Source organism: Coregonus lavaretus (assembly GCF_964263955.1).
Source record: "Coregonus lavaretus genome assembly, chromosome: 14".
NCBI lineage: Eukaryota > Metazoa > Chordata > Actinopteri > Salmoniformes > Salmonidae > Coregonus > Coregonus lavaretus.
In genome coordinates, this window is record NC_140001.1 from 4,448,078 (window position 1) to 4,472,402 (window position 24,325).

The following is a 24,325-nucleotide window of genomic DNA, read 5'->3' on the forward strand; positions in this document are numbered from 1 at the left end:
ATGCATCCCAAATGTCACCCTATTCCCTACACAGTGCACTACTTTTGACCAGGGCCCATAGAGCTGCGCTATTTAGGGAATAGGGTGCCATTCGGAACGCAGACCAACAGAGAGTTACGGAGCAATTAGAATCTGATACAGTTTCTGACTGCAGTGCCACATGATACCAGTGGAGAGGTGGAGACTGAGAGTGCTTCACCGTTTCCATGTCTCAACTGTTTCTGCAGTTTTCTACTAACATTAGGGCCTTATTTTATCCCTGTGTGTGTGTGTGTGTGTGTGTGTGTGTGTGTGTGTGTGTGTGTGTGTGTGTGTGTGTGTGTGTGTGTGTGTGTGTGTGTGTGTGTGTGTGTGTGTGTGTGTGTGTGTGTGTGTGTGTGTGTGTGTGTGTGTGTGTGTGTGTGTGTGTGTGTGTGTGTGTGTGTGAGAGTGTGTGCGCCCGTGCGAGCAATTCTGTTTCTGCAGTTGACTTTATATTCGGCCTTGCTTTATCCCAGTCTGAAGGGGGAAATTATGTTGCTCTTAAACACTGATCTAAGATTGACATTCAGTAGTCATGTCAGGAGACACGTCCTCCTGTGGGACTAAGATCATGGTTAATGTTAGACATAGACACGTCCTCCTGTGGGACTAAGATCATGGTTAATGTTAGACATAGCCATGTACTCCTGTGGGACTAAGATCATGGTTAATGTTAGACATAGACACGTCCTCCTGTGGGACTAAGATCATGGTTAATGTTAGACATAGACACGTCCTCCTGTGGGACTAAGATCATGGTTAATGTTAGACATAGCCATGTACTCCTGTGGGACTAAGATCATGGTTAATGTTAGACATAGACACGTCCTCCTGTGGGACTAAGATCATGGTTAATGTTAGACATAGACACGTCCTCCTGTGGGACTAAGATCATGGTTAATGTTAGACATAGACACGTCCTCCTGTGGGACTAAGATCATGGTTCAAGTTAGACATAGACACGTCCTCCTGTGGGACTAGTATAGTTGAGGAATGACTCCTGTGGGATATCAACAAGATCTCATGGTTTTACAAATTTGACTTCAGATTCCGACGTTTGTCCACATTTCTCCAAAGGTCTAATTTCGCTATTTCTCCAAACGTATTCAATGTCCATCCATGTCTGAGGACATCGGGAGATGACGTGGAAACCAGACACTAGGGGCAACAGTGAGCGCTGTTCCCTTCAAGTAGCCTTTGGTTTTGCTAGGGCGTTGTGGACGGGGATGGCGGATGGGCGTAATCCAGCGAAAGAAAGCTGTTTTTTATGATTTTGTTTTAGGCCAATCCCAAACCTCAACCCTTACCTTAACCATTCGGAGCTAATGCCTTACCTTACAAATTCGAGGTTAATGCCTAATCTTAAGAGTTCGGAGTTGATTGCCTAAACTTAAAAATTCTGAGTTAATACCTAATCTTAAGAGTTCGGAGCTAATGCCTAATATTAAGAGTTCGGAATTAATGCCTAATCTTAAGAGTTCGGAGTTAATGCCTAATCTTAAGAGTTCGGAGTTAACGCCTAATCTTAAGAGTTCGGAATTAATGCCTAATCTTAAGAGTTCGGAGTTAATGCCTAATCTTAAGTGTTCGGAATTAATGCCTATTCTTAAGAGTTCGGAGTTAATGCCTAATCTTAAGAGTTCGGAGTTAATGCCTAATCTTAAGAGTTCGGAGTTAACGGCCTAATCTTAATCTTGGAACGATACAGAGAAGTAACCAAACACTTTGAAATTTGTCGTTTGAGAAACATGCATGAACGTCGAATTCAGATGTGAGAATGTGAGAGCTTGATCACGACTGTCTTCAAAATGTTGTGGCATTTTTATTGTCCCCAGCACAAGGTGCACCTGTGTAATGATCATGCTGTTTAATCAGCTTCTTGACGTGCCACACCTGTCAGGTGGATGGATTGTCTTGGCGAAGTAGAATTGCTCACCAACAGGGATGTAAACAAATGTGTGCACAAAATCTGAGATAAATAAGCTTTTTGTGCGTATGAAAGATGTCTGTGATTTTTTATTTCAGCTCATGAAACATGGGACCAACACTTCACATGTTGCGTTTATATTTTTGTTCAGTGTAATTATTGGAAATGACTCTGTGAACAGTATAATTGAAAATAATAAAAGATAATTCCTTTAATAACATGACCCCTCTTTGACTGTCAAATTATTGAGAAAGGGGAACTCCTAGAAGTGACAACATGGACCACCCCATCTGACCTCACACTGACCCCAGAGAGAGTTAAAGGATCCCTCCAGAGGAAGTTGCAGCCACTATTTCGACCTAATTCCTGTCCTTGTGAGGAAATGCTTGTTTAGCTCCACCCTCTGAACACTGACATATGGCTCCTCATAAATATTGATTAATCGGGCGTGCACATCTTCCTTTGTGTGCACAGCCCAGATGGTTTCTGGCACAGCCCACAGTCTGCGATTTGTAAACAAAACAAAAAGCCAGAGTCTAATCGTTACGGAGCACAGCACAGCGAGCCACTCCCCACAATTTGTTTTGTTGCTCTATCATATTTTGTTAACATTAACCAATCCAATTCATGTTTAATGCCGGAATGTAATTTTATCTTGTAGAATTTTCTTAACTCAGCGGAACTTGATGTGCACCAGATTCATTCATGTAGAAATTAACTGACCAAATTTTCTTTGGCCAAAGAGTTTGTCTTTTTGGGGAGAAGAACTCATTGTGTTCCGCAACTGTACATTTACCATTTTTGGTCATTTAGCAGACACTTCTATTGAGAGCGCCTTCAGTCAGTGCATTCAACTAAGGTGGGTAAACAACCACATGTAAAACGTATATGCAACCATTTCTGAGAATGTTGTTGTAGTTAAACTGGACTGTTTGTTAGTTCACTGTTACCTTGAGCCATGCTAGCTCCTGGAGCTGGCGGAGAATCTCCTGGATGAGCAAGAAGCAGATGGGAGCACATAGCTGAAAGCTTCCTACTGAAATCCTCACTATACCATTGTTAATTGGAAATAAAACTTTTGAATTTAAGAAGTGCTTTTTTCATTTAGTAGTTCCGATGAACACATCTCAAAAGAGCTAGAACTGACACAACTGATTCATTTGGGAGGTACAGTTGAAGTCGGAAATTTACATACACTCAGGTTGGAGTCATTAAACTCGTTTTTCAACCACAACTTGTTAACAAACTATAGTTTTGGCAAGTCGTTTAGGACATCTACTTTGTGCATGACACAAGTAATATTTCCAATAATTGTTTACAGACAGATTATTTCAATTATAATTCACTGTATAAGTTTACATACACTAAGTTGACTGTGCCTTTAAACAGCTTGGAAAATTCCAGAAAATGATGTCATGGCTTTAGAAGCTTCTAATTGACATCATTTGAATCAATTGGAGGTGTACCTGTGGATGTATTTCAAGGCCTATCTTCAAACTCAGTGCCTCTTTACTTGACATCATGGGAAAATCAAAAGAAATCAGCCAAGACCTCAGATTTTTTTTTGTTGAAAAATCTGGTTCATCCTTGGTAGCAATTTCAAAATGCCTGAAGGTACATGTTCATCTGTACAAACAATAGTACGCAAGTATAAACACCATGGGACCACGCAGCCATCATACCGCTCAGGAAGGAGACGCGTTCTGTCTCCTAGAGATGAACGTAGTTTGGTGCAAAAAGTGCAAATCAATCCCAGAACAACAGCAAAGGACCTTGTGAAGATGCTGGAGGAAACAGGTACAAAAGTATCTATATCCACAGTAAAACAAGTCCTATATCGACATAACCTGAAAGGCCGCTCAGCAAGGAAGAAGCCACTGCTCCAAAACCGCCATAAAAAAGCCAGACTACGGTTTGCAACTGCACATTGGGACAAAGATCATACTTTTTGGAGAACTGTCCTCTGGTCTGATGAAACAAAAATAGAACTGTTTGGCCATAATGACCATCGTTATGTTTGGAGGAAAAAGTGGGGTGCTTGCAAGCCAAAGAACACCATCCCAACCGTGAAGCACGGGGGTGCAGCATCATGCTGTGGGGGTGCTTTGCTGCAGGAGGGACTGGTGCACTTCACAAAATAGATGGCATCACGAGGAAGGAACATTATGTGGATATATTGAAGCAACATCTCAAGACATCAGTCAGGAAGTTAAAGCTTGGTCGCAAATGGGTCTTCCAAATGGACAATGACCCCAAGCATACTTCCAAATTTGTGGCAAAATGACAAAAGGACAACAAAGTCAAGGTATTGGAGTGGCCATCACAAAGCCCTGACCTCAATCCTATAGAAAATGTGTGGGCAGAACTGAAAAAGCGTGTGCGAGCAAGGAGGCCTACAAACCTGACTCAGTTACACCAGCTCCGTCAGGAGGAATGGGCCAAAATTCACCCAACTTATTGTGGGAAGCTTGTGGAAGGCTACCCGAAACGTTTGACCCAAGTTTAACAATTTGAAGGCAATGCTACCAAATACTAATTGAGTGTATGTAAACTTCTGACCCACTGGGAATGTGATGAAATAAATAAAAGCTGAAATAAATAATTCTCTCTACTATTATTCTGACATTTCACATTCTTAAAATAAAGTGGTGATTCTAACTGACCTAAAAACAGGTAATATTTACTTGGATTAAATGTCAGGAATTGCAAAAAACAGAGTTTAAATGTATTTGGCTAAGGTGTATGTAAACTTCTGTCTTCAACTGTACTTGTTTTAATTGAGTTCAAACATGATTACCTGAGTACAATTTGTCAATCTGACATAATTATTTCTAATTATTATTTCTCAATTCAATAGTGTTTCAATAACACAATTAAATAGATCTGTACTAATAATTTCATGTAAAACATAACCTGTTTCCATTTGAAGTAACTACTGCCCAAAATAACCTGTTTCCATTAGGTGTAACCATTGTCCAAAATAACCTGTTTCCATTAGGTGAAGCTAAAGGCTAGCTAACCTACTCCCTGGACCAATAAAGCTAGCTAGCTAGCTAGCCAGGTAGCAAGCTACAAGTAACTATTAGCTGTGGATAATTGGTTCCAAAGTTGTTTCAAGGTTAAGAGTACCTGTTACCATGCTAGCTAGCTACCATTCAGCTGTTTTTCTGATAAACTAATTATCTGAAGAGTAAAGGTTAGGCTGTTATGTTTACAAGTACCCCACTAGCTGGCAACTAGACGACCAATACAACAGTTGGCCCTAAAGCTTTTTGTAGCGAGCCAAGGAAAGCCTGTATCAGGGATGGATACTAGCTAGAATGTGGACCAATATTATTATTATTTAATTTTTTGTATTTTACCCACTTTTTCTCCCCCAATTTTCGATCTTGTCTCATCGCTGCAACTCCCCAAAGGGCTCGGGAGGCGAAGGTCGAGTCATGCGTCCTCCGAAACATGACCCGCCAAACCGCCCTTCTTAACACCCGCCCGCTTAACCCGGAAGCTAGCCGCTGACGCCCTCACCGGCGACAGAGGGCGTTGCAGACTGCAGTAAGCCTCAGTAGCAACAGGCTGTAAACAAGAAGTAAGGAAGTCACGCGTGTAACATGACTCTAACGTGTTTGTAGGTAGGTGGTTCCAAATGAACTAAAGCCAGCCCTATAACTGACGCTTAAGTCAGAAAGAACTTACATGTCATTGACACGGATTTCCGCGAAGTTCCCATTTCGGATTTCCCACTTCAAGCTAAAATATATATCATACTTTGACTAAAACAATGACTTATTGACATAAATCATTGTACAACATCATGGATAAGCTCTGGGCATCGATTTTCGCTGGTGTGGGAGTTTAAAGACGTTGAAAGTTTGGTATGTTAAAAGTGACGTCACGTAGGAGAGATTAAATGTACATGTTTGTTTCTATAATCTGTGAGAGTGTGTCTTTATAATACGTGAATGTGTTTCCAAACCTCTGAGAAACATCAGGGAAACCTGTTGTTTCACAGCAGAGAGCAGTCTCATGCAGACCCAACCCGCATGCATATGTTTTTGCACGCCACGGCCGGGTTGTGTAATGGTCTTACTTACAGGAGATCTTAGTAAGCTTTTCCCAGGAACATTACGACCCCACAAAAACCATAACAACACGCATGTATTGCATGATTCTGAGAATTATTCACAGTATGTCACTGTGTTGAAAATGCTCTTATCAATTGGCAGGTTTGTTTATTTTGTGATGTTTTTGTAACCTGTTTTCATCCCCTTCTAGTCTATTTTAGCTAAAAACCTGCACTCACCTGTAGTATTGAGCCTGAAGAGAACATGTTATGTTTTCATGTTCTGAGTTTTCTAGGAATTTGTTTTCTAAGTGTAGTCAAATGGTCCAATGGTGTTTTGGTGCAGATGTGACCCAAAGGCTGACTCTATACTCTACACTCAGCTGTCAGCCTGCCAGTCTGTCTGCCTGTTCCCTTTCAGTCAGTCAACTTCGGTACACCATACTATGGGAGAGTCACACTCTCACGACTTCGGTTGAAGGGTCTACAATCACGCCTGACAAGGCCAATGAAATCCGCGCCTCGCTGGAAGCCCCGCCTTCCACAGGTGAAAAGCGTGAGGCTCGGATTCATTCCTTCAATTATTCCTCTCTTCACCTCGGTGTGAACAGGAACGATTCACGCTACTAAAACAACCAATTGGTCTTACGTTGTGCCTACTAAACTGTCCCTTAGTGGTAGAGTGTGCTCACCCCCTGGACGTTGTGGAATGTAACTGTTTTAAAGTGGCCTCATGGTGAAATCCCTGAGCGGTTTCCTTCCTCTCCGGCAACGAAGTTAGGAAGGACACCTGTATCTTTGTCGTGACTTGGTGTATAGATATACTGTACCATCCAAAGTGTAATTAATAACTTCCCTATGCTCAAAGGGATATTCAATGTATTTTTTGTTTTGTTTTTTACCCATCTACCAATAGGTGCCCTTCCTTGCGAGGCATTGGAAAACCTTGCTGGTCTTTGTAATTGAATCTGTCTTTGAAATTCACTGCTTCGCTGAGGAACCTCATAGATAATTGTATGTGTGGGGTACAGAGATGAGGTAGTTGTTCAAAAATAATGTTAAACTCTATTATTGCACACAGTGAGTCCATGCAACTCATGTGACTTGTTAAGTACATTTTTACTCATGAACCTATTTAGGCTTACCATAACAAAGGGGTTGAATACTTATTGAGTCAAGACATTAAAGCTTTTCATATTTTTAAATAATTTGTAAACATTTCTAAAAACATTATTCCACTTTGACATTATGGGGTATTGTGTGTAGGCCAGTGCCAAAAACCTCTATTTAATCCATTTTAAATTCAGGCTGTAAGACAACAAAATGTGGAAAAAATCAAAGGGTGTGACTACTTGCTCAAGGCACTGTATTTGCTAGCTATATTTACTGACTATTGAACACTTTTGTCAAACTACTTTGTTCCCCTGCCTGTTTATTGATCCATTGGTTACTGAAAAAGTTGCCAAGAAAATTGCCCCTCTTGATTTCACTGCAAATAGGCTGTGTTGTTTTGGTATAATTTAAGAACAGGCTTGTGCACATTTACACAAGTGTTTCATTCGTTAGCTAGCTAAGTTACTGACTGACTAGAGTTGGGAGTTGGATCACTAGAAAGCCAGGGCCTGTATTCTATATTTAGTTGACCTGTGTGATGTGTCTGAGGTCGTGTCTACACTTGACACTTACATGCGACTTCTGCTATCAGAATACGAAGATCACATTGAAAAGACGGGTCTAGACGCACAAAAGTCGCTTTGTGGTCGGATTGTAGTTCAGATCTGGCTGACCACCTCAGGAGGTGGTCAGGGATGCATTGGGTGCGGATTTCTCCTCATCAGCACTCCTACCACAAGTCTCCAGAAAATGTGTGGTTTTTTTTCGGAGCGAGAGGCACCTTTTCATTATAACGTTGGAGGAAACACGTTGCTAGCGTGTGAGGAACATATTCGCTGGCCTCATAAATGCTAGCAACAGAGGTTAGCTGGCTAGTTAGCAACAGAGGTTAGCTGGCTAGTTAGCGACAGTAGTTAGCTACTACCGTCAGTTGGTGTTGTGTTATTATCATATTTAGCTGATTCAACTGTTTTAACATGCATACTGGCATTTGAATATAGCGCGGGAAAAGGGAATCCGGACACACTTTAGACACGGTAGAGACATTTAAATGTAGGTGTAGACGCATGGCGCTTTCGGAATTCCATGAACAGAATTCCATGATCAGAATTCCATGACCAGAATTCCATGATCAGAATTCCATGATCAGAATTCCATGACCAGAATTCCATGATCAGAATTCCATTATCAGAATTCCATTCTACTAAAGCTGCTTGGACCGTCAAGTCTAGACACGGCATGATATACATGAATAGACATGTAATCACTCTGGACATGAGACTTGCATTTATTTGAGACCTTTTGAATCATAAGTGTACAATGTATTTGTCTTTATGTTTAATTTACCATAGGAGGTAGTAAAAATGTGAAGACCAGCGTGACAAACATGCTATGAAAAAGTTATTGTTTTGTAATCTTACAATTAAAATGAATGAGTTGTTTATACAAAACTTTATTGCGTTTGGTCCACCCCAAAATGTGGCCATTGAAAAACTTGATAGTTGCATCCTTCATCAGCGAACTGAGTTCCATCGCCCAGCAGACTCACCTGGGGATGATAGAGGGATGGACATCTTAGTTTTTATTAAAGTCTGGGAGACTTTTACAGGGAAGCATGAGTACAGTAAATCCAATCCAACCATTGGGCCTGGATAATCTGCTATGTCATCACACAGGCAGACTGCCATAGTGAAGGAGGTTTACATGGTGCATCAAGTATACTATAATGGGGGGAGCTTAAAGTAATGTTGGACTGTCGTTTCTCTTTGCTTATTTGAGCTGTTCTTGCCATAATATGGACTTGGTGTTTTACCAAATAGGGCTATCTTATGTATACCCATACCCCCCCCCCCCGCCCTACCTTGTCACAACACAACTGATTGGCTCAAACGCATTAAGAAGGAAAGACATTCCACAAATTAACTTTTAAGAAGGCACACCTGTTAATTGAGAGAAGCTGGTTGAGAGAATGCCAAGAGTGTGCAAAGCTGTCATCAAGGCAAAGGGTGGCTATTTGAAGAATCTCAAATATAAAATATATTTTGATTTGTTTAACACTTTTGTATGGGTGTGGGTGTGTGTCAGTGGAGGCTGGTGGGAGGAGCTATAGGAGGACAGGCTCATTGTAATGGCTGGATGGAATCTTTGGAACGGTATCAAACACAATAAACATATGGACACCACATGTTTGACTCCGTTACATTTATTCCATTCGAGCCATTACAATGAGCCGTCCTCCTATAGTTCCTCCCACCAGCCTCCACTGACACACACCCACACCCATACAGATAGGCAAACACACCCCAACACAACGCCTAGTTTACAGTTCCATTAATTCCATCACCCCACCTCTTCCCTCCCCTCCTCACCCCTCCTCTTCCCTCCCCTACTCACCCCTCCTCACCCCACCTCTCCCCTCCTCACCACTCCTCACCCCACCTCTCCCCTCCTCACCCCTTCACAACCCACCCCTCCCCTCCCCCCTCACCTTCTCTCCCCTCCCCACCCCACCCCTCCTCAACCCTCCCCTCCTCACCCCTCCCCTCCCCTCTTCACCCCTCCCCACCCCACCTCTCCCCTCTTCACCCCTCCCCTCCTCACACCACCTCTCCCCTCTTCACCCCTCCCCTCCTCACCCCTCCCCACCCCACCTCTCCCCTCCTCTCTCCTCCCACAGTGTGCTCTACTGCTCGGTAGCATCTCCCATCTATTGCTCTGTGGCATCTCCCATCGCCAAAAGTCCTCTTTTAAATTCCCCTGGCACATCCCACAGAGAATGGCCGCTCTGTTTCCCAGACATCAATCAGAGGCCCCCTGAAAACCTGTTTCACGCTCTCGCCGCCACCTCTAGCTCTGCTGCTTTCAGCCCGCCGGCCCGGGACAACCACCCTGCCATTCTGGACTCCTAGAAGCTGAGCGCTGTGGTCGCTGCCAGTTTCCATGGCTCCCCCCAGTCAAAAGGAGGTTCTTTCTGGGCTCGATATGTTTGCAAAGTCCACGTGAAAAGACACCTAGAATGCTGCTGTGACTCCGGCTGAGATGGATGCTGTGGAGCACAGGGCGGCAGCAGGGAGGGAAACACACACACGCAACATGAACTCACACACAAAGTAGCATCCACGCACGCGGAGGAGAACACACAGAAGCAGCATGTGGTGGTGTGGTTACTTGGCAGTATGCCACACATCAGCCAGCGAGGGTCTTCAGAGACTGGGTCACTCATAATGGGGGCTCACAGGGAGGGTCTTTAGAGACTGGGTCACTCATAAAGGGGGCTCACAGGGAGGGTCTTCAGAGACTGGGTCACTGACAGTGGGGACTCACAGGGAGGGTCTTCAGAGACTGGGTCACTGACAGTGGGGACTCACAGGGAGGGTCTTCAGAGACTGGGTCACTGACAGAGGGGACTCACAGGGAGGGTCTTCAGAGACTGGGTCACTCATAATGGGGGCTCACAGGGAGGGTCTTCAGAGACTGGCTCACAGGGAGGGTCTACAGAGACTGGGTCACTCATAATGGGGGCTCTTCAGAGACTGGGTTACTGACAGTAGGGGCTCGCAGCGAGGGTTTTCAGAGACTGGGGGCTCACAGGGAGGGTCTTCAGAGACTGGGTCACAGGGAGGGTCTTCAGAGACTGGGTCACTCATAATGGGGGCTCTTCAGAGACTGGGTCACTCATAATGGGGGCTCTTCAGAGACTGGGTCACTCATAATGGGGGTTCACAGGGAGGGTCTTCAGAGACTGGGTCACTCATAATGGGGGCTCACAGGGAGGGTCTTCAGAGACTGGGTCACACAGAGAGGGTCTTCAGAGACTGGGTCACTCATAATGGGGGCTCACAGGGAGGGTCTTCAGAGACTGGGTCACACAGAGAGGGTCTTCAGAGACTGGGTCACTAACAGAGGGGACTCACAGGGAGGGTCTTCAGAGACTGGGTCACTGACAGTGGGGACTCACAGGGAGGGTCTTCAGAGACTGGGTCACTGACAGTGGGGATTCACAGGGAGGGTCTTCAGAGACTGGGTCACTTACAGTGGGGACTCACAGGGAGGGTCTTCAGAGACTGGGTCACTGACAGTGGGGACTCACAGGGAGGGTCTTCAGAGACTGGGTCACTGACAGTGGGGACTCACAGGGAGGGTCTTCAGAGACTGGGTCACTGACAGAGGGGACTCACAGGGAGGGTCTTCAGAGACTGGGTCACTGACAGTGGGGATTCACAGGGAGGGTCTTCAGAGACTGGGTCACTGACAGTGGGGACTCACAGGGAGGGTCTTCAGAGACTGGGTCACTGACAGTGGGGACTCACAGGGAGGGTCTTCAGAGACTGGGTCACTGACAGTGGGGACTCACAGGGAGGGTCTTCAGAGACTGGGTCACTGACAGTGGGGACTCACAGGGAGGGTCTTCAGAGACTGGGTCACTGACAGTGGGGACTCACAGGGAGGGTCTTCAGAGACTGGGTCATTCATAGCGGGGGAACAGACGCACGCACACACATACATACACACATGTTAGCACACACACACATTTCAGTCATTTAGCAGACGCTCTTATCCAGAGTGACAGTTAGTGAGTGCATGCATTTTTCATACTGGGTCCCCGTGGGAAACGAACCCACAACCCTGGCGTTGCAAGCGCCAAGCTCTACCAACTGAGTTACACGGGGACTTAAACACACATGCAGGCATACACATACACATAAACAAACAAACCCCCTCACGCTCAACCCCCTCACGCTAACAGAAGTGTATTTGTATGAAACTAAACACACAGATATAAACACACGTCATATCTGGATCCATAGCAACTCCGGCAAAGCATGCATACCTAGGGCTGTTAAAGTGTCATGACCGCAGTCAAATTCCACCGTTGAGTCACGTCACTAGGGTTCTCCAAAACTGCGATCTGATGCCTCTGATGGTCATTAGTATCAAACTTGCTAAACGGCCAGTGTCTAATGGCCTGGTAGTCAGCGCTCTTTTGTCCCCCTAATCACTCTGACCTCAATGCAAATAACCGAAAATCAAAACAAACACTTCATGAGAGCCCTGGCATTCAGAGTTTGAGTGGAATAGGATCACCTGTTGTGCAACGAGTGACAGCTCCTCATAGCTGGTTGATGCATGGAATGAAATACGTGTTCCTATCCCATGGGGCGGCACACAGGGTAGGGGAGGGAATGGCCGGCAGGGATGTAGCTCAGTTGGTAGAGCGTGGCGTTTGCAATGCCAGGGTTGTGAGTTTGATTCCCACGGGGGGCCAGTATGAAAAAAATTTATGCACTCACTAACTGTAAGGTCGCTCTGGATAAGAGCGTCTGCTAAATGACTAAAATGTAAAATGTATAAGCCCATGTTGTGCAACATGTTTATAGACTATGGTATGAGAAAACAGAGTGATGGCCTCTATTAAAAAGAGGAGGATCCCATCAGTCTTCTATAGGCTAGACCTACTATATTATCTTCTTAACTTTCCTAATATCAAGCACATTGCTTCGCTTTACAACCGGAGTAGCCTACCTGGCTGGCAAGTGAACATTTTCTAATCATAGTCGCATGCATCATGTAGGCCTAAGGTTTGTATGGCCCCCTGCAACGCCAGGGTTGTGGGTTCGATTCCCACGGGGGTGCCAGTATGAAAAATGTATGCACTCACTAACTGTAAGTCGCTCTGGATAAGAGCGTCTGCTAAATGACTAAAATGTAAATGTAAAATGTATCACAACTAAAGTAGCAAAATTAAATCCAAACGCAGCCTGTAGGCCAAAGACCCCTGGAACACGGTTGGAGAGCCTTTATCCTACAGAGCCTAGTGAAACATGTGTTCTTGTAAGCCCAGTCTTTGTTCAATCACGTGTGAAAACAGTGTTTTGACTGGCTACTGTTTTAAAAGAGGATCCCAGCTTTCTCGTGCTGCTATATTTATTGCTAAATTCTTAAAATCCGCTTTACAAATGGTGTAGCCTACTTGGCATATTAAAAACTTAACCGCATGTAACCTCCATTTGCTGTTCCATTGCAGGCTAATGTGTGGGCCATTCTAAGTCAAAAATAATTCCACACATACAGTACCAGTCAAACGTTTGGACACACATTTTAGTCATTTAGCAGACGCTCTTATCCAGAGCGACTTACAGTTAGTGAGTGAATAAAAAAAAATCATACTGGCCCCCCGTGGGAAACGAACCCACAACCCTGGCGTTGCAAGCGCCATGCTCTACCAACTGAGCTACACGGGGCCTACTCCTTCCAGGGATTTTCTTTATTTTTACTATTTTCTACATTGTATAATAATAGTGAAGACATCAAAACTATGAAATAACACATATGGAATCATGTAATAACCAAAAAAAGTGTTAAACAAATCAAAATGTATTTTATATTTGAGATTCTTCAAATAGCCACCCTTTGCCTTGATGACAGCTTTGCACACGCTTGGCATTCTCTCAACCAGCTTCACCTGGAATGCTTTTCCAACAGTCTTGAAGGAGTTCCCACATAAGCTGAGCACTTGTTGGCTGCTTTTCCTTCACTCTGCGGTCCGACTCATCCCAAACCATCTCAATTGGGTTGAGGTCGGGGGGACTGTGGACGCCAGGTCATCTGATGCAGCACTCAATCACTCTCCTTCTTGGTTATATAGACTTTACACAGCCTGGAGGTGTGTTGGGTCATTGTCCTGTGGAAAAACAAATGATAGTCCCACTAAGCCCAAACCAGATGGGATGGCGTAGCATGACAATCAAAGCCTGACAAGATTTCACTCATGCAAGCACATACACTCACAATCTCTCACACTCTATCACTCTAACCTACAGTAACCTCTCATACTTACATATTACTAATCTATGTGCTATTTTGCATCTGAACACACACACCCACTTCAAACAGGTTAGAACACATTTACTCCGACACAACCCTAATCACTGACACACCCCTAAATTACTCAACAGGAAAGAGGACAATACAGTGGCTTGCGAAAATATTCACCCCCCCCTTGGCATTTTTCCTATTTTGTTGCCTTACAACCTGGAATAAATATTGTTGTTGTTGGGTTTTTTTTTGGGGGGGGGGGTATGTATCATTTGATTTACACAACATGCCTACCACTTTGAAGATGGAAAATATGTTTTATTGTGAAACAAACAATAAATACAATTGAGCGTGCATAACTATTCACCCCAATCCCCCCCCAAAGGTCAATACTTTGTAGAGCCACCTTTTGCAGCAATTATAGCTAAAAGTCTCTTGGGGTATGTCTCTATAAGCTTGGCACATCTAGCCACTGGGATTTTTGCCCATTCTTCAAGGCAAAACTGCTCCAGCTCCTTCATGTTGGATGGGTTCCGCTGGTGTACAGCAATCTTTAAGTCATACCACAGATTCTCAATTGGATTGAGGTCTGGGCTTTGACTAGGCCATTCCAAGACATTTAAATGTTTCCCCTTGTTGCTTTAGCAGTATGCTTAGGGTCATTGTCCTGCTGGAAGGTGAACCGCCGTCCCAGTCTCAAATCTCTGGAAGACAGAAACAGGTTTCCCTCAAGAATTTCCCTGTATTCAGCGCCATCTATCATTCCTTCAATTCTGACCAGTTTCCCAGTCCCTGCCAATGAAAAACATCCCCACAGCATGATGCTGCCACCACCATGCATCAAATCAAATCAAATTTTATTGGCCACATGCGCCGAATACAACAGGTTCAGACATTACAGTGAAATGCTTACTTACAGCCCTTAACCAACAGTGCATTTATTTTAAATAAAAAAGTAAAATAAAACAACAACAAAAAAGTGTTGAGAAAAAAAGAGCAGAAGTAAAATAAAATAACAGTAGGGAGGCTATATATACAGGGGGGTACCGGTGCAGTGTCAATGTGCAGGGGCACCGGCTAGTTGAGGTAGTTGAAGTAATATGTACATGTGGGTAGAGTTAAAGTGACTATGCATAAATAATTAACAGTGTAGCAGCAGCGTAAAAAGATGGGGTGGGGGGGCAGTGCAAATAGTCCGGGTAGCCATGATTAGCTGTTCAGGAGTCTTATGGCTTGGGGGTAGAAGCTGTTGAGAAGTCTTTTGGACCTAGACTTGGCACTCCGGTACCGCTTGCCGTGTGGTAGCAGAGAGAACAGTCTATGACTAGGGTGGCTGGAGTCTTTGACAATTTTGAGGGCCTTCCTCTGACACCGCCTGGTATAGAGGTCCTGGATGGCAGGAAGCTTGGCCCCAGTGATGTACTGGGCCGTACGCACTACCCTCTGTAGTGCCTTGCGGTCGGAGGCCAAGCAGTTGCCATACCAGGCGGTGATGCAACCAGTCAGGATGCTCTCGATGGTGCAGCTGTAGAATCTTTTGAGGATCTGAGGACCCATGCCAAATCTTTTCAGTCTCCTGAGGGGGAATAGGCTTTGTCGTGCCCTCTTCACAACTGTCTTGGTGTGTTTGGACCATGATAGTTCGTTGGTGATGTGGACACCAAGGAACTTGAAGCTCTCAACCTGTTCCACTACAGCCCCGTCGATGAGAATGGGGGCGTACTCAGTCCTCTTTTTTTTCCTGTAGTCCACAATCATCTCCTTTGTCTTGGTCACGTTGAGGGAGAGGTTGTTGTCCTGGCACCACACGGCCAGGTCTCTGACCTCCTCCCTATAGGCTGTCTCATCGTTGTCGGTGATCAGGCCTACCACTGTTGTGTCGTCGGCAAACTTAATGATGGTGTTGGAGTCGTGCCTGGCCATGCAGTCATGGGTGAACAGAGAGTACAGGAGGGGACTGAGCACGCACCCCTGAGGGGCCCCCGTGTTGAGGATCAGTGTGCCAGATGTGTTGTTACCTACCCTTACCACCTGGGCGGCGGCCCGTCAGGAAGTCCAGGATCCAGTTACAGAGGGAGGTGTTTAGTCCCAGGATCCTTAGCTTAGTGATGAGCTTAGAGGGCACTATGGTGTTGATTGCTGAGCTGTAGTCAATGAATAGCATTCTCACGTAGGTGTTCCTCTTGTCCAGGTGGGAAAGGGCAGTGTGGAGTGCAATAGAGATTGCATCATCTGTGGATCTGTTGGGGCGGTATGCAAATTGGAGTGGGTCTAGGGTTTCTGGGATAATGCCGTTGATGTGAGCCATGACCAGCCTTTCAAAGCACTTCATGGCTACAGACGTCAGTGCTACGGGTCGGTAGTCATTTAGGCAGGTTATCTTAGAGTCCTTGGGCACGGGGACTATGGTGGTCTGCTTGAAACATGTTGGTATTACAGACTCAGTCAGGGACATGTTGAAAATGTCAGTGAAGACACTTGCCAGTTGGTCAGCACATGCTCGGAGTACACGTCCTGGTAATCCGTCTGGCCCTGCGGCCTTGTGAATGTTGACCTGCTTAAAAGTCTTACTCACATCGGCTACGGAGAGTGTGATCACATAGTCATCCGGAACAGCTGGTGCTCTCATGCATGCTTCAGTGTTGCTTGCCTCGAAGCGAGCATAGAAGTGGTTTAGCTCGTCTGGTAGGCTTGTGTCACTGGGCAGCTCGCGGCTGTGCTTCCCTTTGTAGTCTGTAATAGTTTTCAAGCCCTGCCACATCCGACGATCGTCAGAGCCAGTGTAGTACTTACTTTTCACCATAATACTTATAAATACTTATTTTCCACCATAATTTGCAAATAAATTCATTAAAAATCCTACAATGTGATTTTCTGGATTTTTTTTCTCATTTTGTCTGTCATAGTTGACGTGTACCTATGATGAAAATTACAGGCCTCTCTCATCTTTTTAAGTGGGAGAACTTGCACAATTGGTGGCTGACTAAATACTTTTTTTCCCCACTGTATATATGTGTACTGACACTGACCTGTATATTCATACACTCCAGTACCCCTGCACATTGAATAAGGTACTGACACTGACCTGTATATACAACCACTCCAGTACCCCTGCACATTGAATAAGGTACTGACACTGACCTGTGTATTCAACCACTCCAGTACCCCTGCACATTGAATAAGGTACTGACACTGACCTGTGTATTCAACCACTCCAGTACCCCTGCACATTGAATAAGGTACTGACACTGACCTGTATATCCAACCACTCCAGTACCCCTGCACATTGAATAAGGTACTGACACTGACCTGTATATGTGTTTCTGTAGTCTCATCGTAGTTCTTGTGTGGTTTTTATTCTTACTTACATTTTTTATTCTATAATATTATTATTATTATTATTATTATTATTATTATTATTATTAGTAGTAGTAGTAGTAGTAGTAGTAGTAGTAGTAGTAGTAGTAGTAGTAGTAGTAGTAGTAGTAGTAGTAGTAGTAGTAGTAGTAGTAGTAGTAGTAGTAGTAGTATTATCACTGCATTGTTGGGAAAGAACTCTCAAGGTAAGAATTTCACTGTACTGTTTTACACCTGTTGTATCCTGTGCACGTGGCGAATAAACGTTGAAACAACTGCGCGACCTAGCCACCAGCCACCAGCCACTAGCCACTAGCCACCAGCCACCAGCCACCAGCCACCAGCCACCAGCCACCAGCCACCAGCCACCAGCCACCAACCACCAGCCACCAGCCACTAGCCACCAGCCACTAGCCACCAGCCACCAGCCACCAGCCACCAGCCACCAGCCACCAGCCACCAGCCACCAACCACTAGCCACCAGCCACCAGCCACTAGCCACTAGCCACCAGCCACCAGCCACTAGCCACTAGCCACTAGCCACCAGCCACTAGCCACTAGCCACTAGCCACTAGCCACCAACCACCAGCCACTAGCCACCAGCCACCAGCCACCAGCCACCAGCCACCAACCACCAACCACCAGCCACCAGCCACTAGCCACCAGCCACCAGCCACTAGCCACCAGCCACCAGCCACCAGCCACCAGCCACCAACCACCAACCACCAGCCACCAGCCACTAGCCACTAGCCACTAGCCACTAGCCACCAGCCACCAGCCACCAGCCACCAGCCACCAGCCACCAACCACCAACCACCAGCCACTAGCCACTAGCCACTAGCCACTAGCCACCAGCCACCAGCCACTAGCCACTAGCCACTAGCCACTAGCCACCAACCACCAGCCACTAGCCACCAGCCACCAGCCACCAGCCACCAGCCACCAACCACCAACCACCAGCCACCAGCCACTAGCCACCAGCCACCAGCCACTAGCCACTTTATATTAGCAAATGCAGTCATACTTGACATAGCACGTTCATTATCTATATGTATATCCTATTGTGTACATGTCAGTTTATTATTATGCACGCTACCTCTACTATTAGTACTTTTTACTATTATTATTGATATGTATTATTGTACGCCAATGTTGAGGGAGTTATTAGCGCACAAGCATTTCACTGCGTATTTGATACCTGCTGGAAACTGTACGTGACTAATAAAATGTGATTTGATTTGAAAAATGGACAGACCTAATGACACCACCACCTCTAGCTTTTCCCATCACAAACACTTTCAGAACTGAAGTAAGATATGTATCAACGGGTACCGGGGGAAACCCAGTGAACTTTCTTTCTCTACATCAGTGAAAAACATGAGCTCCTGCACAGTGCTCAAACCGCAAAGAGAAAACCCCCAACGGTGCACTTGTTCCCACAGAGGGCTTCTGAGAAACCACATGTAACTGCCAACATCCCAAGAGATGGGCAAGCAACCCAAACTTCTTCCCGCCCAGGGATGGAACAGCGCTCTGAGGGGCCAACCATAACAATAACTCCAGGTTCAGTGTCAGACCCATCCATGGGGCCAACCATAACACTAACCCTGGGTTGGGTTGAGTTCAGAGTCAGACCCATCCATGGGGCCAACTATAACACTAACCCTGGGTTGGGTTGAGTTCAGAGTCAGACCCATCCATGGGACCAACCATAACACTAACCCTGGGTTGGGTTGAGTTCAGAGTCAGACCCATCCATGGGACCAACCATAACACTAACCCTGGGTTGGGTTGAGTTCAGAGTCAGACCCATCCATGGGACCAACCATAACACTAACCCTGGGTTGGGTTGAGTTCAGAGTCAGACCCATCCATGGGGCCGACAATAACACTAACCCTGGGTTGGGTTGGGTTCAGATTCTGACCCATCCATGGGGCCAACCATAACACTAACCCGGGGTTGGGTTGAGTTCAGAGTCAGACCCATCCATGGGGCCAACCATAAAACTAACCCTGGGTTGGGTTGGGTTCAGAGTCAGACCCATCCATGGGGCCAACCATAAAACTAACCCTGGGTTGGGTTGGGTTCAGAGTCAGACCCATCCATGGGGCCAACCATAACACTAACCCGGAGTTGGGTTGGGTTCAGAGTCAGACCCATCCATGGGGCCAACCATAAAACTAAACCTGGGTTGGGTTGGGTTTAGAGTCAGTAAGACACAGACAGATGCTGCAGCTCACCTTTCCTTTCCTTTCCATCGACTCAGGATCCCTTTTGCCTCCCAGTCCAGGTTTCCAGGGTTCTCTAGGGCTGGTGCACGGCCAGAGGAATCTCTCTCTCTCTTACAGGGAGTTCGCATGAAGCCACGAGGCCCTTTGTTCCATTAGGAGCTAAAAGGAACAAGTCAAGTCACAGTGATTTTACACATCGACTGAACATCGGGTACCTCGTACTTAATCTAAAATTAACACAACTACTACATGCTGCTATGGGACCCTGATATTGACAATGTGTTACAGTAAATGGAAAGCGGAAGTCCAGTTAAAGTAGGTGGCAAGACATTTACATTTTAGTCATTTAGCAGACGCTCTTATCCAGAGCGACTTACAGGAGCAATTAGGGTTAAGTGCCTTGCTCAAGGGCACGTCGACAGATTTTTCACCTAGTCGGCTCGGTGAATTAGAACCAGCGACCTTTCGGTTACTGGCACAACACTCTTAACCACTAAGCTACCTGCCGCCCTACTGGATAATGTACATTCTTCACTCAAAAGCATTTGTACCTGAGCAAAGGTTCTAGACTACTTGTTTAAAAAAAAAAAAAAAAGGAATAAGAGACAAAAACTTAGCTAAAACTTTATTTACACTTTACCTTAAGATGTTACTTAGATATCACCTCCCTGTTTGGTCTCAGAGTATCCTAGTGCATCCAGTCATTCTGCCAAATAGTTCACAGAACCAGGGACCTGCCAGGACAACAGCGGTTCAATTACAGTACTCTACCTCCCTCTGCTGGCCACTTTCAATACACACACACACACAAAAACGAGGACCCCGACAGCCTGTTTGTGTGGAGTAGCAACAGTACAGATGCTGTCAGAGGATCAGGTTATAGCAACTGCACAGTGTTAACAGGGTGATGAGAAACGCCCATAAACTCTTTACATCTGAGTATATGGCAGAGCTATATTAAAGACAAACAGCTATTATTATTATTATTATTATTATTATTATATTATTATTATTTATTATTAGCTCTCCAAGAATGAGGCGCATGGACCTCCTAAAAGGACTTCACCTCACCTGGCATAAACCATTCACACCTTTAAAACAGGTACATTCTTAATAAACAGTGATAATACACATTAACAGCAATATACTGCACACTTTACATTACAATCCTAAACTCCAGACAATAACGAATACATTATTAGCATAGACATTAACGTTCATCAACAATGAAAACACCCTTACTTAGGCCTAGTTTCAATCAGATCAAGCGTTAACCGGCGATAGCCGACACCCTCATAGCTGATGTTTTGGCGGTGTCGGAGGTGGAACTGGGTCGGAGCTGTCAAAACGGCTGCTCTTGTGATCATTGTCATGAAGCCACACCCGTCCCACTCCCGTTGGAAGTTCAGAATGAGAAAGTGTAGGCTATTTAGAAATAATTACGCTCAAACTGAAACTCATTAAATTAAATAATGAGGATTTCTATCATCCTAATAGAGGTGTAGATCACATCTCACATTCCAGTTTTAGAACTTGTAAACAAAGGCTGCATGGGATTTCTGTTAATGCGACTCCGTGCAGCCAAAGGCAAAAGCAGCGACTTCACATTGCTGTTATAGAGCCAGATCTTAGTTTTGAGGCTGTATACTTTTGAGCTCCATATGGGATGGAGTCGACTGAGCTCCATATGGGACGGAGTCGACTGAGCTCCATATGGGACGGAGTCGACTGAGCTCCATTTGGGACGGAGTCGACTGAGCTCCATATGGGACGGAGTGGACTGAGCTCCATATGGGACGGAGTGGACTGAGCTCCATATGGGACGGAGTGGACTGAGCTCCATATGGGACGGAGTGGACTGAGCTCCATATGGGACGGAGTGGACTGAGCTCCATATGGGACGGAGTGGACTGAGCTCCATTTGGGACGGAGTCGACTGAGCTCCATATGGGACGGAGTGGACTGAGCTCCATATGGGACGGAGTGGACTGAGCTCCATATGGGACGGAGTGGACTGAGCTCCATATGGGACGGAGACGACTGAGCTCCATTTGGGACGGAGTCGACTGAGCTCCATTTGGGACGGAGTCGACTGAGCTCCATTTGGGACGGAGTCGACTGAGCTCCATTTGGGACGGAGTCGACTGAGCTCCATATGGGACGGAGTGGACTGAGCTCCATTTGGGACGGAGTCGACTGAGCTCCATATGGGACGGAGTCGACTGAGCTCCATTTGGGACGGAGTCGACTGAGCTCCATTTGGGACGGAGTCGATTGAAAGCTCCTCTGGCTTTGTTTAGTAGGGCCTTGATGTCTTTTTTGGCTCAGTTGTCGCTGATAATTCGGCTTCCAAGGTAGGTGAAGTTGTCGACATACTCAAGCGCCTCTCCATTGATGGTAATCGGAAGTGTTGGTGGTGTATTAATGCAGATGACTTGGGTCTTCTGTATGTTGATATGGAGACCAGTCTGTTTAGCATACATGCTGAGTCTGTCAGACATCTCCTGGAGGTGGATGTGTTTGGAGGATATAGAGGCCAGATCATCAGCAAAATCGAGGTCCTTGGGCATGGTCAGATGTCGTTTGATATCATTACCAAGTCGATGGACAACAAGAAAAAGGATTGGAGAGAGGATGCGGCCCTGTCTGACACCAGACTTAACTTGAAATGACTCTGTAAGAGAACTATCGAGGATGATGCTACATTCAAAGTGTTCCCAATGAGGTTGACAATCTTGGGTGGTATTCCGTAGGCTCCAAGGATCCTCCATAAGCTCTCACAGTGAACACTATCGAATGCCTTCTTGAAATCAATAAAGTTGATGTAGAGGAGTGCATTCCACTCCAGGCACTGCTCGATGATGTTGCACAAGGTCAAAGATCTGGTCGATTGCATCCTCTCCCTTTGCGGAACCCTGCTTGTTCTTGTCTGAGTTTGTCATCGACAGCAATGTCAATCCTTTTGAGGAGTATCCTGCAGACGATTTTGCTGGGGATGGCGAGGAGTGTTATACCTGAGAGAAAGATCACGTGATGGAGAGCCGTGTGAGTGAAAAGTGCTTCGGAGCAGGCAGGACTCATGGAGAAGGGCTGCAAAAAGGCATGGATTTCTTTAGGGTGCATTATGGCCACACAAAGGGGATGCCGCCGGGAAATGCGAAGCATTATCAAGCGCTTCTCAAATTGTGAATGAGAGAGACTGACGAAGCGTGTACAGCCTGCGCAAAAAAACTAAGCAGAGCTCATGCCTTTCAAGATACTTTTTTCAAATCATCATTAGAGTCGCATCATGCAGCCTTACAATGTATTAAAAATCTAAACATTTAGCCCAACGTTTGTAGAACAACTAAAGTTACATTAATAACTCTAAATTAAGCATATAGGAGGACCTGTTTCTTTGTTAACCGCTCAACAGAATAGCCGCATGTCCACACTCCATCAAATCGTTTGGAGAAAATATCCTTTCTATTTTATTCAGCTTTGTTCAACTGTATTCTTCATACTATGAAATACTATAAAATAGTGCCACGGAATTCTAAGCAAATCTTGTCTGCTAAAATGAACTAGTGTAGCCCACAGCCATATGGCATAGCCAGATCAGGACCTAACATAAGGACAACTCAGAGTATGCTATTCTGTTATTCTGAAATAGACTACATTTTCTTCATATCATGTTTCTTTAGACCTGTTTAAAATAAATAATGGATTTATTGTGGAGGTGTAGGCTATATCACATGGATTTATTAGACTTCTTCAAATGTAGATGTTCCAAAGGTCTGCATCAGTGGCTTGTAGGCTATGTGTGGAAGACAGGAGATGCTAAATGTATTTATGTTAATTAACAGTCAATTACAGTGAAACCGACAGTTATTTGCTTGACAATCACCGGCTGACGAAATTTCGTGACCACCACAGACTTAGTTGCTCCCCTTTTTGCCCTCAGAACAGCCTAAATTTGACGCCATGGACTCTACAAGGTGTCGAAAGCGTTCCACAGGGATGCTGGCCCATGTTGACTCAAATGCTTCCCACATGTTGTGTCAAGTTGGCTAGATGTCTTTTTGGGTTGTGGACCATTCTTGACACACAAAGGGAAAAACTGTTGAACGTGAAAAACCCAGCAGCGTTGCAGTTCTTGACACACTCAAACCGGTGCGCCTGGCACCTACTACCATACCCCGCTCAAAGGCACTTCAATATTTTATCTTACCAATTCACCCTCTGAATGGCACACGTACACAATCCATGTCTCAATTGTCTCAAGGCTTAAAAATCCTTCTTTAACCTGTCTCCTCCCCTTCATCTACGCTGATTGAAGTGGATTTACCAAGTGACATCAATATGGGATCATAGATTTCACCTGGATTCACTTGGTCGGTCTATGTCATGGAAAGAGCAGTTGTTCCTAATTTTTGTGTACACTCAGTGTATGTTGCTGACCAAGCTAGCAAGCTAGCGCAACAGTTTTAGCCTTAGGTTACCAAGCTAGCTTGCTAGTAAACCATTTAAGCCCGCCGGCTAACTAGCCATCATAATACAGTATGTTGCAGAGAGCGCTGCTTCTCCTGGAACGGAACTGTGTTGACCACAGTAGATATTGTTGCTCTGAGACCATTTTGAGTCAACTGGATCTTCTGCTGCACTAAGAGCAGAACTGTACTGTTCTGGGACCAGCTCAGGTAAAACTATAAGCTAAATAACTATATTAGAACAGAACCACGTCAACTAGAGTTTGGTGCTCTAAGAGCAGTTTGAATCAACTCGTTCTTCTGCTGCTTGTCAGTACCGGCCATCGAAAC